The following is a 15493-nucleotide window of genomic DNA, read 5'->3' as shown; positions in this document are numbered from 1 at the left end:
ATTTCAAATGTAGCTCAACTGTGACAATCAAACACGCATTAAATCCATCCATAGTTCAACTTTCAAAGATCTGTCCAATATTAGAATATCTCTGGCTTTGCTATCACAGTTGATCCTGATCAGTTTTGACTGGTCATTTTTCATTTGCAAAATTAAAAGGCAGTAAACAGAACAGATAAGAGAGAAGCAGTGCATGTATCAAAGGTACAGTCAGTCGGGTTAATAAATGTAATTAGAGTGCCTAGCAGAAAAGTGCTGGGAATGAATATGATTGAGGCAGTCCCCGGGTGCTGTTTCACTTACTCTAATCTGCTTTATTTACTTTCATTTACTTCCATTCAAGAGTTTTGTTAACTGTCTGTATTTTCCTATTCATGGGGGAAAAGGCACAGATACATAAGAAATTCAAGCTCTGCATTAAAACAAACTCTTCTTACCTTCCAGCTGAGTCCAGCAAGGCAGCTGTTGCTATGCAGTATCTGACTATCTATTAAAGAATGTGTGCCGAGCCAGAGATAGTAGACCAAGTGCCCCACCAGTTTATATAGCGAGAACAGCTCCTATCGTAACGCAACAAATTGAGCACTCCTCCTACCATTTCATGTTACATGGCAGATTGGAAAGACATGCTAAAAGGTAGCCACCTGCTCCACCTTTTGTCTTGGTTTCTTGCCAAGTATCTTACTAAACCCCATCTTTCCTGCTGCTGTTTTGCATTTTCATCAAGCCTACACTTTTCCACTCCACATTAAAATTCAATTATTTAATTGTGTAACTTTGCCTGTTAGGTCACCAAAGAAGAATCCGGAGGAGTCTGAACTTATTTCTATGGTATGTCTTTGTCCATTTTAATGCATCTATACACACATCAGTGTAGATGGCTTCTTAGCAGAGAGGGGAGTCAGCTGCAAAAATTTGAACCATCCAACACCCCCAAACCTGAGGAGGGAATCGGAGCCAGGATTTTGCTTTGGTCAAGTCCTGTGATATGAACCAGTTACGATATATGGATTTGGCTTTTGAAACTTCCCACCCTAACCCCAAATTCTAAGGCTGTATGAAACTGCTTTGGGCTCATATTTGCTTCTCAGCAGAATTCCGTGAGCCCAATCCTGTAATGTGCTTCTGCTCCAGGTGCTTAGCACACTTATGACCTTTACTTTGTGAACTGGGTTTTTCCTAGTCACTTGAGAAATTCAAGTTATTTTTTTCACCGGGACCCCCTGGCCTGTGGGAGGAATCTAGCATAGTAGAACATTGGCATTTTTGAGAAGTTTATAAGGCAAACATACATAGCTGTGAAAGGTAGAAAGAGGGTACCAGAGGGGAATCTAAGAAGGGTGAATAGTGCAAGAAAGGACAGTGAAAACCCCATGAACTTAGATCTAGAGCTGGCCAAAACGCAGGATTTGCAGTTCACAGGAAATTTTGCTTTGGTTCAGTTCCAAAGGGAATAAATCTATTATTTTAATGTTGTTTTTTTTTTTTTTTTAACATTTCCTGCAAACTGGAAATCTTAAAAACAAATTCATTTAAGAAACACTGACACACGGTGCTTCTGACACAAAATCCACTCCCCACAGCTGCTGCGTGGAACTTACATTCTTATAAAGTAACTAATTTGTTAGTCTCTAAGGTGCCACAAGTACTCCTTTTCTTTTTACATTCTTGTGAATGTCATGGTTGCTGTTAGCCCCGGGGCAGTCTGCATGGTGGATTTGCCCTAGAAGAGCTGATTCTGGGAGACCACCCCAGGGCTTTCGGTTCCTAACTCTATGGCAGGGAGAGTGGAAGCATCGGAAGTCCCCCCAGAGCTGCATTCCCTGGAAAACTGTGGTTTTGGCAGGCACGCTGCCGTTGCGGTGTATGCTGAGCACGAATGACCAAATCTTTGACAAGCTCCTGAAGGACCCCGCCTTTGATTAGCTGAAGGTTTCATGTTCCATGAATCAGCATTCTCTGAAAGCCCTCTGTTTTGGATGTAAAATTCCAACCAGCTCTGCTTAGATATCTTTCACATGAATTAAAGACCCAGTTTCATAGATTTTTAAGGCCACAAAAGACCATCGTGATTATCTCGTCAGAAGAACACAGACCATAGTATCTCTCCCAGGAATTCCTGCATCAAGTCCACCAGCTTGTAGTTGAAGTACAGACCACATCTGGTTTTGTGGCTTTGCTTCCTACCCTGTAGAAATACAAGCTCTTGCTCTGCAGTAACTGAAAGGAGGATATTCTATTTATATATATTGTAGATGCCCATCCCTGCCTATGAATCACATGCACCATATTCTGATCAAGATATTTTTAATGGAAGAATGTTCTTACTTTTTCTTAGCTGGGTCTGTGCTCGCAGTTTTCAGCTTCAATTCATTAGTGTGAGCTGGTCCCCGCTTAATCTCCCAGGCACCATCCTTGGGACATCGCCAGATTGTGCGATAAACTGAAGCTGTGGCTCATAGCACATGTGTTATATAAGATAGCGTGATGTTATTCTAGGAAGTGCTCAGTAATAATGTTTGCCTTTTCTCATTGTTTGTTACTCTTGGGGAGCCCTTTACTTTTCTTTCCTGTTCAACAAACACCAGCCGCTCAGAGGAAGGAAAAGGATTTGGGCGGACGGTCCTAATATAAAGAGTTTGACCACAAAACCTCTGTTCCAGGACCTTACCTCTAAGCTACCTTTATACTTCCCACATTCTGGGGCTGTTCAAATGCAACCCTGGCTCCTGGTGTAAGGTAAAGCAGGCTTTCTATTACTCTATATTGTATTTGCACTGCCCCAGGCCTCCTAGGTACTACATGCTAGAGTAGATTCATAGATATTAAGGTCAGAAGGGACCATTATGATCATCTAGTCTGACCTTCTGCACAACGCAGGCCACCGAATCTCACCCACCCACTCCTGCAATAAACCTCTCACCTATGTCTGAGCTATTGAAGTCCTCAAATCATGGTTTAAAGACTTCAAGGTGCAGAGAATCCTTCAGCAAGTGACCCGTGCCCCATGCTGAAGAAGAAGGCGAAAACCCCCCAGGGCCTCTTCCAATCTGCCCTGGAGGAAAATTCCTTCCTGACCCCAAATATGGCGATCAGCTGAACCCTGAGCATGTGGGCAAGATTTACCAGCCAGGTACCCAGGAAAGAATTCTCTGTAGTAACTCAGATCCCACCCCATCTAACATCCCATCACAGACCATTGGGCCTATTTACCATGAATAGTTAAAGATGAATTAATTGCCAAAATCATGTTATCCCATCATACCATCTCCTCCATAAACTTATCAAGTTTAATCTTAAAGCCAGATAGGTCTTTTGCCCCCACTTCTTCCCTTGGAAGGCTGTTCCAGAACTTCACTCCTCTGATGGTTAGAAACCTTCATCTAATTTCAAGTCTAAAGTTCCTGATGGCCAGTTTATGTCCATTTGTTCTTGTGTCCACATTGGTACTGAGCTTAAATAATTCTTCTCCCTCTCCGGTATTTATCCCTCTGATATATTTACAGAGAGCAATCATATCTCCCCTCAGCTTTCTTTTGGTTAGGCTAAACAAGTACGAAGGTGCTGCAACCCCCGCCCTCATTCCTTGGGACTGCCCCCACAGAATGCCCCCAGAACAACCCCCTATGACACTAGATAGCTAATTAGCATTAAGGCGACTCAAGGAGGAAATGCATTTCTCAGCAAAATGTTCACAAGCATCCCTGTCAAGTTCATCTGAAAAAAAAATCTCTCGGGCTAATTCAGGCATACCATGTTCAGGTCTTGCGGGGCAGAGGCACGCTTTAAAAGGGAGAGTGACAAACTGGAAAGGGTTCAGAAAAGAGCTGCAAGAATGATCAGATGCCTGGAATACATGTCTTTGCAAGACTCTAGCTGTTTATCTTGTCAAATAGAAGATCTTATCAAAGAGTAGCTTGATCATGTTCTATAAATTCCTTCAGGGGGAAGAGATTTCCGACAGTAGCTGGCTCTTCAATCTCACAGACTAAGATATAACAAGACCCAGTGGCTGGAAGCTGAAGTTTAACAAATTTAGACTAGCAATATGGTGCACAATAAGAGTAATTAACCATTGGAACAACTTACCTAGTTGTCACATGAGGGCTTTAAAGAAAGACTGGACGTTGTCTGAAAAGATCCATTTTTGCTCAGCCAGACAGCCTAGACTTGATGCAGGAAACACTAGTGGCCCGATCCAGAAAGGCTCTATGTGCCTAACTCCATCCTTTCAGTGTCACCGGCATTGTCAGAGCCATTGACTAACTCCTTAAATACCTAAGCCCCCTAACTGGCTGCTGGTCAGCATTTTTGAATTGCTGCTGCCACCCCAATGAGCTGCTCAGAGCCTTCACTCTAGCTGAAGCCCCAGAGAAACGAAGCATGGAACACCTGTCTGAGATCATGCCTAGCACTTGGTACCAGTCAGACCTGGCAGCAGGACTCAAGCTGCTGATTGATGGTGGAGGGAAGGAGCCCGGCACCCACACAAAAGACAGCTGTAGGAAGGGGGAAATGGAGGATGTGCATGATAGAGGTGAGAGGAGGGGTGGGTTGGGGTGGGGGGGAGACAGAGAGAGAGGGAGACATTTCTGCTGGTAGGACATGGGCTATCTAGGTGGCTGACCTGGCTTAGGTCCTAACTCCAGGAGACGGTTCACAACTCAGGATCCTGAGCAGAGGGAGATCCCTATCTCTGGCCCATCAGCCAGATGCACCAGCTCAGCCAGCTAAGCCCTTCTTCTTGGTATTGCATTCCTGGCTACCGTAGGTGGCTCCCCATTCAGCTGGTTGGCTTCTGAGGAGCCCTGCCTAGCTGGCTACCTCTCCCCATGGAGAGCCTGGACACCTAGCTCTGGCTGAAAATGCCAGAGGGCAGCAGGCTGCCTATGTGTTAGGTGTTGTAATGCCTTAATACCTTTAAGGCCCCGGGCCTTGGTGAAAGTCTGTGGCCTGGGTCATGTAGGAGGTCAGACTAGATAATGATAATGGTCCCTGCTGGCTTTAAAAAGCCATACGTCGGTGACTGCAGATCTCACTTGTGCCAGCTTTACACCATTGTAACTCATCTGACTCCTGCGTTAGACCAGTGTAAGGGAGCTCAAAACCAGTCTGGAGCTGCCCATTCTAACCTCCAATCCCATGAGCTGTCAAGAGATGGTACCAAGTACATTCCGCACTCCCAGAGTCACCAAGTTAACTGGCACCGGCGGGATAATCAGGGGCATAGGGGTGACTAGCTTTACTTGAAATTACTAGCGCTCAGATGCTTTTTGGAAGGAGGAGGAGGTGGAATGCCCTGTTCGCAAAGACCCATTACAACAGTGCCCTACTACAAGTTAATAAAGCCTGGACTGCTCTCCCCCAGATGCTCTCCAAGCTGTTCCTTCAAGTGTGCCGTGAGCTCTTCCCTTGGGGCAGAGTGCTCTGCCACCACATCCCACCTAGCTACCAACAGCTCGGAGAAGTGCATGCAGCAGTCGATTGCCAGTGGACTGGGCTGACGTCACATTTTGGCTGTATAACTATGCTCAGTGTAAGCCGACTTAGCCTAATGCGTTGCCCCCTGAGACTCAGATGGAGTCAGACCCCTAAAAAGTGGAACGCTGAGGAACGCCACGAGATAGGTGCATGGATGGTCGTTTTCAGCAGCCTTGTGGTATGATCAGATCTGAGGGAGCAGGTCAGGCTGCTACAACCAGTGATGCAACATGACGCAAGAGGAGCGTCCATCAACAACTCTGTGGCTCTCCAAGTCCTAAGCCACGTTACCACAAGCCATTTCCTCTTAGGAACACATCAGAGGCTGAGTGGAAAAGCGCACACAACAGGTCTGTCACCATCCTGCACGTGTTTGTTGAGGGGACTATTTTTTTATTTATATACAGTGGGAATGCCCATAATCTGGTGTAAGTGGGGGTGAGAATCCATCCCTTGAAACTGGCCCATAATAAACTTCTCTTTGGCAACCTGCTGGATCATTTGATGTCCTGAGTGCACAGGCAGCCACCCCACTATATTGATCTCTGTGGAGGCAGTTTCAGAAGAGGATGGGATGAGATGTGGCAGGGAGAAGGCAGCACAGCAGTTGGGGCAAGGGGAGCCATTGCTGGAGTCTAGATTATATGTGGCTTCGAAGGCTGCAAAGCTGGCATTTTTCTTAAGCAACTTTGTCACTAAAGCAATAAAACATTCAATTATAGATCATCCACCACAGTCTATTATTCCCATTAGGCCATATTGCCAGGTGGGTCATTTAGCAGTCTTTGAGGGTCTTGGTTTCTCGATTTTAGTGTGTTTCTCTATGGAGCACAAAGCTTGTGCAGCTGTAACATCAATTCTGCATGACGTGCTTAGGTGCGGAGGGGCATGTCATATTAAAACCCCCTCCATCCGCTGCTCAGTGTGTGCTGGGAAGGGCTTCAATGGATGTGAAAACCCGGGATGTCATTAGTGTGGAATTGCACTTTAATTTCTTCTGTAGAGTAGAACCTCAGTTGTGAACACCAGAGTTATGATCGATCAACCCCACGCCTCACTTGGAACCGGACGGACGCAATCAGGCAGCAGCAGAGACCAAAAAAAGCAGCAAAATATTGTACAGTACAGTACTGTGTTAAGTGTAAACTACTACAAAATAAAGGAAAGGAGTAATTGTGGCACCTTAGAGACGAACCAATTTATTTGAGCATAAGCTTTCGTGAGCTGTAGCTCACGAAAGCTTATGCTCAAATAAATTGGTTCGTCTCTAAGGTGCCACAAGTCCTCCTTTTCTTTTTGCGAATACAGACTAACACGACTGTTACTCTGAAACCTGACAAAATAAAGGGAAAGTTTAAAGAAGAGTTTCAGTGTAGCAGCCGTGTTCGTCTGTATTCGCAAAAAGAAAAGGAGGACTTGTGGCACCTTAGAGACTAACCAATTTATTTGAGCATAAGCTTTCATGAGCTACAGCTCATCACTGGTGAAAGAAAAGATTTGCCAAGGTAAGGAAACTGTTTCTGTGCTTGTTTCATTTGACTAAAGACGGTAAAAGCAGCATTGTCCTTCTGCATAGTAAAGCATCAAAACTGTATTAAGTATTTGTAAACCTTTGAAAGAACTAACATAATGCTTTGTTCAGAGTTACAGACATTTCAGAGTTACAAACAACTGCCATTCTGGAGGGGCTATTGTAGTTAAAAAAATACCAACCTTCATGCAGTCTTAAAAGAAGGAGTATTTGGTATGCTCTGTTGTTTTGGTGCCCTCTGGTGGCATATTTCAAAAATACCAACATGGGCCATTGTGAAATCCTTCACTCTCCTACTCCGGTGGGTGGATGTGTAAACGCTGATACGCCATTCCTGGCATAGCCACAATTCCCATGCATACATATCCCCTGGGCACAGGCCTTACTGAATTGCTGAAGCTCCTTACAGAGGCTGTGTGAACGAGTATAAACTTGCTCCTTTTTACCAAACCAAATGAGATGACTCATGTGGGGGGATGGAAGTGAGATCTGGATTAACATCTTGGATGAAGGAACCGGGTATGTTTTGCTTGGAAAAGAGGTGATTAAGGGGAACATGAGAGCAGGCTTGAGATACTTGAAAGGCTGCCATAAAAAAAATGGAGAAAAGTTGGTCTCTTTTGCCACAGGAGGGCAGGTCAAGAGGCAATGGGTTCAAACTACAGCATCGCAGATTTAGACCAAATGACAGGAAGCACTTCCCAGCTGTAAGAAGAGTAGCACAATGGAACAGACGCCTCGGGAGGTTGTGGAAGCTCCTTCACTGGAGGTTTTCAAAAGGAGGCTGGAGAGCGGGGGCGGGGGGGGGGGGTGTCACACAACAAAATTTTTTTTGCAGATTCAATAATAACAATAATGGACAGTTGTATTTTGGTGTCCCTGGCCCCCTGCTGCCTCTGCTGGCCTCTACAGAGCCCTCTAGCCTCCCCTGCCTCCCCCAACCTCCCATCACCATGCTGGGCCCTGCTGTTCCCCCTCATTGTCCTGAGCTCCCTTCCATGGCCTTGCAGCCCAGGCTCACCCCAGGGACACCAGAACGGGGGGGGGGGGGGCGCAGGGGACTGTGGCTCCGTCACTTTTTATTGGCCATAAGGGTGAGTGACGGGCGGGGGAGAGGGGCGGAGAGGCACTCATTGGGGGCTGGGGTCTTGGGGGGGCGGAATGGGTGGTGTGGGAGGTGGGGCCTCAGGTAGAAAGGGTGATGCGGAGGGCGGGGGGGGAACGGGTCAGGTGTCAGTGGGCCCCCTTCCCACTTTGAGGGAACCTTCTGCAACTCCTGGCTCACCCTGCTCCTTGCCTCTTGACCATGGTGACGTCTAAGGCAGACGCTGCTGAAGACCTGCCGCCAGAGCCCCATGGGCTGGAGCCAGGAGAGGGATGGAAGGGAGTTAAGCCCACCCCAGGAGCCATGCAGTTGAAGCTGGAGTGGGTTGGGGCTCAAGCCCACCGTTGGAGCCTCCTGCTGAAGCGGGGGTGGGGAGGGTTTGAAGTCCACCCCCGGCGTCCCACAGCTGGGTCACCCTAACTCTGCATTGTAGACCAGGGCTAAGTGATGTAGGAGCCTAATGAGCGTGAATGCTGTTTGTTGGCCCAGCTGTGAGTAATTTACACCTCAAAGAGACAGGACAGCAGGACAAGCAGCTTGTTCAATATCTTCATAAATGATCTGGAGGATGGTGTGGATTGCACCCTCAGCAAGGTTGCAGACAACACTAAACTGGGAGGAGAGGTAGATATGCTGGAGGGTAGGGATAGGATACAGAGGGCCTTAGACAATTTAGAGGACTGGACCAAAAGAAATCTGATGAGGTTCAACAAGGACAAGTGCAGAGTCCTACACTTAGGACGGAAGAATCCCATGCACTGCTACAGACTAGGGACCGAATGGCTCGGCAGCAGTTCGGCAGAAAAGGACCTAGGGGTTACAGTGGATGAGAAGCTGGATATGAGTCAACAGCGTGCCCTTGTTGCCAAGAAGGCCAATGGCATTTTGGGATGTATAAGTAGGGGCATTGCCAGCAGATCTAGGGATGTGTTCGTTCCCCTCTATTCGACATTGGTGAGGCCTCATCTGGAGTACTGTGTCCAGTTTTGGGCCCCACACTACAAGAAAGATGTGGAAAATTTGGAAAGAGTCCAGCGGAGGGCAACAAAAATGATTCAGGGACTGGAGCACATGACTTATGAGGAGAGGCTGAGGGAACTGGGATTGTTCAGTCTGCGGAAGAGAAGAATGAGGGGGGATTTGATAGCTGCTTTCAGCTACCTGAAGGGGGTTCCAAAGAGGATGGATCTAGACTGTTCTCAGTGGTAGCTGATGACAGAACAAGGAGTAATGGTCTCAAGTTGCAATGGGGGAGGTTTAGGTTGGATATTAGGAAAAACTTTTTCACTAGGAGGGTGGTGAAACACTGGAATGTGTTACCTAGGGAGGTGGTGGAATCTCCTTCCTTAGATATTTTTAAGGTCAGGCTTGACAAAGCCCTGGCTGGGATGATTTAGTTGGGGATCGGTCCTGCTTTGAGCAGGGGGTTGGACTAGATGACCTCCTGCGGTCCCTTCCAACCCTGAGAGTCTATGATTCTATGGAGGGGTGGCCAACCTGAGCCTGAGAAGGAGCCAGAATTTACCAATGTACATTGCCAAAGAGCCACAGTAATACATCAACAACCCCCCGCATTAGCTCCCCCCCCACTCTGCTTCTCGCACCTCCCACCCACCAGCAGCCCCGCCAATGGGCACCTCCCCCTCCATCCCCACACCTCCTGATCAGCTGTTTCGTGGCATGCAGGAGGCTCTGGGGGGGGAGGGGGAAGAAGTGAGGGCACCTCAGGCTCAAGGGTGGGATGGGAAGGCATAGCGTGGGGGCAGGGCCTGTGGCAGAGCCAGAGGCTGAGCAGTGAGCACCCCCCGGCACATTGGAAAGTTGGCGCCTGCAGCTCCAGCCCTGGAGTCGGTGCCTAAACAAGGAGCCGCATGTTAACTTCTGAAGAGTCGCATGGGGCTCCGGAGCCACCGGTTGGCCACTCCTGAACTAATGGGAGGGTGTACCAGAAACATGGGGGTCTCAGTCCTTACACTTTCCCAAGACAATTTACATGGGGTTGGTCTTGTCTGAGTCAATGTATCCCCTTGGTTAGACCAAGACCTCATCACATAGGTAGACCCGCCTAAATTCACGGTCCATTTTGGTCAATTTCATGGCAATAGAACTTTTAAATTTAGTAAATTTCGTGATTTCAGAGGTTTAAATCTGAAATTTCATGGTGTTGTAACTGTTGTGGGGGTCCCGACTCAGAAGAGGGTTTGGGGGGGATCACAAGGTTACTACAGGGAGGTCACCATACTGCCACCTTTTCTTCTGCCCTGCTGCTGGTGATGCCTTGCTGGACAGCAGGAGAGCAGCAGCTGCTGGTCGGGAGCCCAGCTCTGAAGGCAGCACCAGTACCAGCAACAACACAGAAGTGAGGATGGCCCGGTGCGGTATGGCATGGGAGTGTCACCCTTACGTCTGTGCTGCTGCCTGAAGAGCTGGGCCCTCAGTCAGCATCCGCCACTCTCCAGCCACCCAGCTCTGAAGGCAGCAGGGCAGAAATAAGGATGGCCTGGTATGGTATTTCCACCCTTACTTCTGCGCTGCAGCTGGTGGGGTGTTGCCTTCAGAACTGGGCGCCCAGCCAGCAGCCGCTGCCTTCAGGACCGGCTGCCCAGGTCCTTGTGACCCCAGCTCCTTGTGACCCCTCCCCCCCCCCCCGTGATTCTCTTCTGTTGGGACCTCCTGTTTGAGAAACACTCGTCTGTCCCGTGAATTCTGCATAGTATGGGGTAAAAGCACACAAAAGGCCAGATTTCACAGCCATGAAGTTGGTAGGGCCCTACACCTAGGCTTAGAACCTCAAATAGGTGACTAAAGCCGTTTGAGGCTCTTGGCCTTTGGCCTGCTTTCTCTGTACCTTCTTAAGAAACAAAGACAAGCAAGGAATACCTGCTCCAGGAATGGTGCAAGGATTTCCCCATGATGACTGTTTCTGTAACCCTTTTGGGGTTTAGCGAGCATGGCCCCTTTAAACCTTTGCCCTGAGGGGAAGAAGTGCTGCTCGTTCGAGAGAATGTGTGTGTGTGTTCCCCCCCCCCCCCGCTAAAAGGGTTCTTGTAGTGAGTAGGCATTCACATAGTGAAGCAGCTGAAGCTTGGGTGTAGGGTTACCACCTGGCCAGTACTTGACCAGCCTAGCCGGTTTTTTTATGGATGTGCAGTTGCGAGGAAAATTATTTACTCTGCTGGGGTTTTTTTAACCTGGGTGTAAGGATTTGTGTTATTATCACAATACACTGGGATAGCTAATGTTAAAAGTTTCTGTGTCCAGCTAAAGATGCTGCAGTGTTCCCACTTCCACAGTTTAAGTGATAACAGATCAGAACGGTTGAAAATACAGCAGCTGGCTGCCCACCTAAAGGCAAGCGCACTGCCTGTGTGTTGAACGAGGGTTTGAGTCATGTGAGTGTGAGGAGACATGCAAGGTATAATTAAATAATAGAAGAGCAGCACTACGGTGTGAGTGATCTTACTTCACCCCCGGAAAAAAAGCTTGCATCAGAAACAGCCCAGTCAGTCACAACTGGTTAAACAAACCAGACTACAAAGCCTAGATGGCAAAATGTGCTGATAAAACAAAGTCCCGTAATTTATCATTGATATGATCAATCATATCTATATGGGCTATCTCTCCAGATACTATAAGTCGCTGTTGAAGGTAGCGGTTGCGGAGTTGCCTTATGGTTGGGGTTGCCTCAGACTTGCCGTGAGGAGGACGGGCTGGCTGGGTATTTTTGCATTTCAAAGGCTGTAACCCTACCTGGGAGGGACATAGTGGCCAACAGGATCATCCCAGGACTGTGTTATACCAATAAAATAAAAACCAGCAGGATCTTATTAAAGGAGAAAAGACAAAGTGCCACATTTATTGTGAATACAGAAAGAATCATAGTAAGCAGTTAGAAAAGGAGTACTTGTGGCACCTTAGAGACTAACCAATTTATTTGAGCATGAGCTTTCGTGAGCTACAGCTCACTTCGTCGGATGCATACCGTGGAAAGTTTAGAAGATCTTACATAGCTCTAACATTCCATTCAATTTCATATTTATTCACACATTCATTCATACACACACACACACAGACACACAGGTTCCGCAAGGTTGTTATCATAGTTACCAGCCTTAGAGTTGCTCATGCCAAGCCACTGGCCAGGTGGCCTGGACATGAGGAGGGAGCAGGGCCTTGTCAGATGAGCATTTGTGTGTTTGAGTGAATGTGTGAATAAATATGAGATTGAATGGAACGTTAGAGCTATAACTAGCTGCTTACTGACAGGTTTCAGAGTAACAGCCGTGTTAGTCTGTATTTGCAAAAAGAAAAGGAGGACTTGTGGCACCTTAGAGACTAACCAATTTATTTGAGCAAAAGCTTTCGTGAGCTACAGCTCACTTCATTGGATGCATACTGTGGAAAGTGTAGAAGATCTTTTTATACACACAAAGCATGAAAAAATACCTCCCCCCACCCCACTCTCCTGCTGGTAATAGCTTATCTAAAGTGATCACTCTCCTTACAATGTGTATGATAATCAAGGTGGGCCATTTCCAGCACAAATTTAGGGTTTAACAAGAAAGTCTGAGGGGGAGGGGGAGGAAAAAACAAGGGGAAATAGGTTACCTTGCATAATGACTTAGCCATTCCCAGTCTCTATTCAAGCCTAAGTTAATTGTATCCAATTTGCAAATGAATTCCAATTCAATAGTTTCTCGCTGGAGTCTGGATTTGAAGTTTTTTTGTTGTAATATCGCAACTTTCATGTCCGTAATCGCGTGACCAGAGAGATTGGTTTATGAATGTTATAATTCTTGACATGTGGTGTGGTCAGGGTGAAAGCTGGAGGCATGTAGGTAGGAATAGCGGTCAGTAGGTTTCCAGTATAGGGTGGTGTTTATGTGACCATCGTTTATTAGCACTGTAGTGTCCAGGAAGTGGATCTCTTGTGTGGACTGGACCAGGCTGAGGTTGATGGTAGGATGGAAATTGTTGAAATCATGCTCAAGAAACTCCCTGAAAAAGCACAAGATCAAATCTGCACAGACACACCCCTGGAACCCCGACCTGGGAAATTCTATCTACTACCCAAGATCCATAAACCTGGAAATCCTGGGCGCCCCATCATCTCAGGCATTGGCACCCTGACAGCAGGATTGTCTGGCTACGTAGACTCCCTCCTCAGGCCCTATGCTACCAGCACTCCCAGCTACCTTCGAGACACCACTGACTTCTTGAGGAAACTACAATCCATCGGTGATCTTCCTGATAACGCCATCCAGGCCACTATGGATGTAGAAGCCCTCTACACCAACATTCCACACAAAAATGGACTACAAGCCATCAAGAACACTATCCCCGATAATGTCACGGCTAACCTGGTGGCTGAACTTTGTCCTTACCCATAACTATTTCACATTTGGGGACAATGTATACCTTCAGATCAGCGGCACTGCTATGGGTACCCGCATGGCCCCACAGTATGCCCACATTTTTATGGCTGACTTAGAAAAATGCTTCCTCAGCTCTCGTCCCCTAACGCCCCTACTCTACTTGCGCTATATTGATGACATCTTCATCATCTGGACCCATGGAAAAGAAGCCCTTGATGAATTCCACCATGATTTCAACAATTTCCAGAAGGAACTCCAACCTCACCTTTTGTTAAAAAACATTACACCTGTTAAACAAATCCTTCAAAAATCTGGGCACAGTCCTCGGACTAAACAAGCCCTAGCTGATGTCTGCACTATTTCGGACCTAGAGGATAGATGGGCTAAGTATATCCTCATATACAAACCTTCTAGTGCTGCCAAAAGAGTTGCAGCAATTTGGTTGTTGTGGGAGGCATGTAAGGATTCTTACCGCTGCTTGTCTTCATGTAAAGAGGAAAAGGCACAAATGGAAAAGGGAGCAGACAATTGGAAGGTGCTGGCTACAAATACCCAAAGTCAGCTGAAAATAGTGAAAGAGGCACTCCAGGAATGCAAAAAGAGAGAAAGATTCCTGGCAGACCAAGCTAAAGCCTCTGAGAAAATTGAAAGAGCGAATCATGTACTCCAAGGTGTGGTAAAGAAATTAACCTTGAAGCAGGGCAGAGCACCTGCAAATCATAGTCATTGTGAATCACTAATTAAGAGTCTGAGACAAAAATTGGGCTTTGCCTCTAAACAGGTAGCAGCCCTTACAGCAGGTGAAGGGGGAGAAGGTCCTATGTACGACACCCCCAGGCAGAATTACAAAGAGAAAAGAGAGTGAAAAAGTTAACTCTGCAGAGGTTGGAGGGAATTAAGCAGCTAAACTTTGTGAAAATGTTAAAAAGGAAAAGTGTTAGAGAAAGAGCATTCTTGGGGTATGTCTACACTATGAAATTAGGTCGAATTTACAGAAGTCGGTTTTTTAGAAATCCTTTTTATATAGTCGAGTGTGTGTGTCCCCAAAGAAAATGCTCTAAGTGCATTAAGGGCATTAACTCAGCGGAGCGCTTCCACAGGACCGAGGCTAGAGTTGACTTCTGGAGAGTTGCACTGTGGGTAGCTATCCCACAGTTCCCGCAGTCTCCGGAAATGAGATTCAAAAGTTTGCGGCTCTTTTCCTGTCTACCTGGCCAGTGCATCTGAGTTGAGAGTGCTGTCCAGAGCGGTCACAATGGAGCACTCTGGGATAGCTCCCGGAGGCCAATACTGTCAAATTGTGTCCACAGTACCCCAATTTTGACCCGGCAAGGCCGATTTAAGCGCTAATCCACTTGTCAGGGGTGGAGTAAGCAAATCGATTTTAAGAGCCCTTTAAGTTGAAAAAAAGGGCTTCATCGTGTGGACGGGTGCATGTTTACATCTATTTAACGCTGCTAAATTCGACCTAAAGTCCTAGTGTAGACCAAGGCTTGGTTTCTTTGCAGCCATTCTGAAAGAAAAATGGGCCCTTTTCCAAAGGAATGTCTGTAAATTAGCCAGGCAAAAATAAACTATCTGATTAAAATCATTTGACTGGACAATTTAGTCAGATTTGCTAAAAGAACATGAGGGGGTTCTATTGGAACGTAACTGCCTCAAATGTATAAAGGGAATGTAAGATGTAAAAAACAGAGCAGTGTGGAAGGGATGTTAAGGAAAAGAAAATGTGTATGTATCTGTCTGTGTGTGTGTAAATATGTAAAGTTCTAAGGATCAATTTGTTTTGTTTTTGTTTTAAATAATGCCACTAAAAATCCATTCGACTCTTTTATTCAAAGTTGCAAAACTGACAGACCTTTTTGCTAGACACAGGTAATTCGTGTTGTTTGGCTTTGGGATTTGGCATTTAACACTTAAAAGGTAACTCAATGCTTTACAAAATTTAAAATGTTTTTAAGTTGTGGCTGCAGCAGGGCAGTCAAAATCAGGAGAATAGAA

The 15493-nt window shown here is 46.6% G+C and overlaps 2 protein-coding genes across 2 annotated transcripts in view; one reads left to right on the top strand and one right to left on the bottom strand.

The window, feature by feature from the left end:
• LOC140911919 (urea transporter 2) overlaps positions 1–937 on the bottom strand; it is a 41013-nt gene extending 40076 nt beyond the window's left edge. The window contains exon 1 of the mRNA XM_073346080.2: positions 438–937. The gene's annotated coding sequence lies outside the window, so the exon portion shown is untranslated. The remainder of the gene's footprint in view (positions 1–437) is intronic.
• The window catches only part of LOC144930545 (uncharacterized), a 171084-nt gene that overhangs the window by 973 nt on the left and 154618 nt on the right, over positions 1–15493 (top strand). The window contains exon 2 of the mRNA XM_078852703.1: positions 445–831. The gene's annotated coding sequence lies outside the window, so the exon portion shown is untranslated. The remainder of the gene's footprint in view (positions 1–444; positions 832–15493) is intronic.

The sequence above is a fragment of the Lepidochelys kempii genome, chromosome 5 (genome assembly GCF_965140285.1).
Source record: "Lepidochelys kempii isolate rLepKem1 chromosome 5, rLepKem1.hap1, whole genome shotgun sequence".
Lineage (NCBI taxonomy): Eukaryota > Metazoa > Chordata > Testudines > Cheloniidae > Lepidochelys > Lepidochelys kempii.
This window is presented reverse-complemented; position numbering and strand designations above follow the sequence as displayed.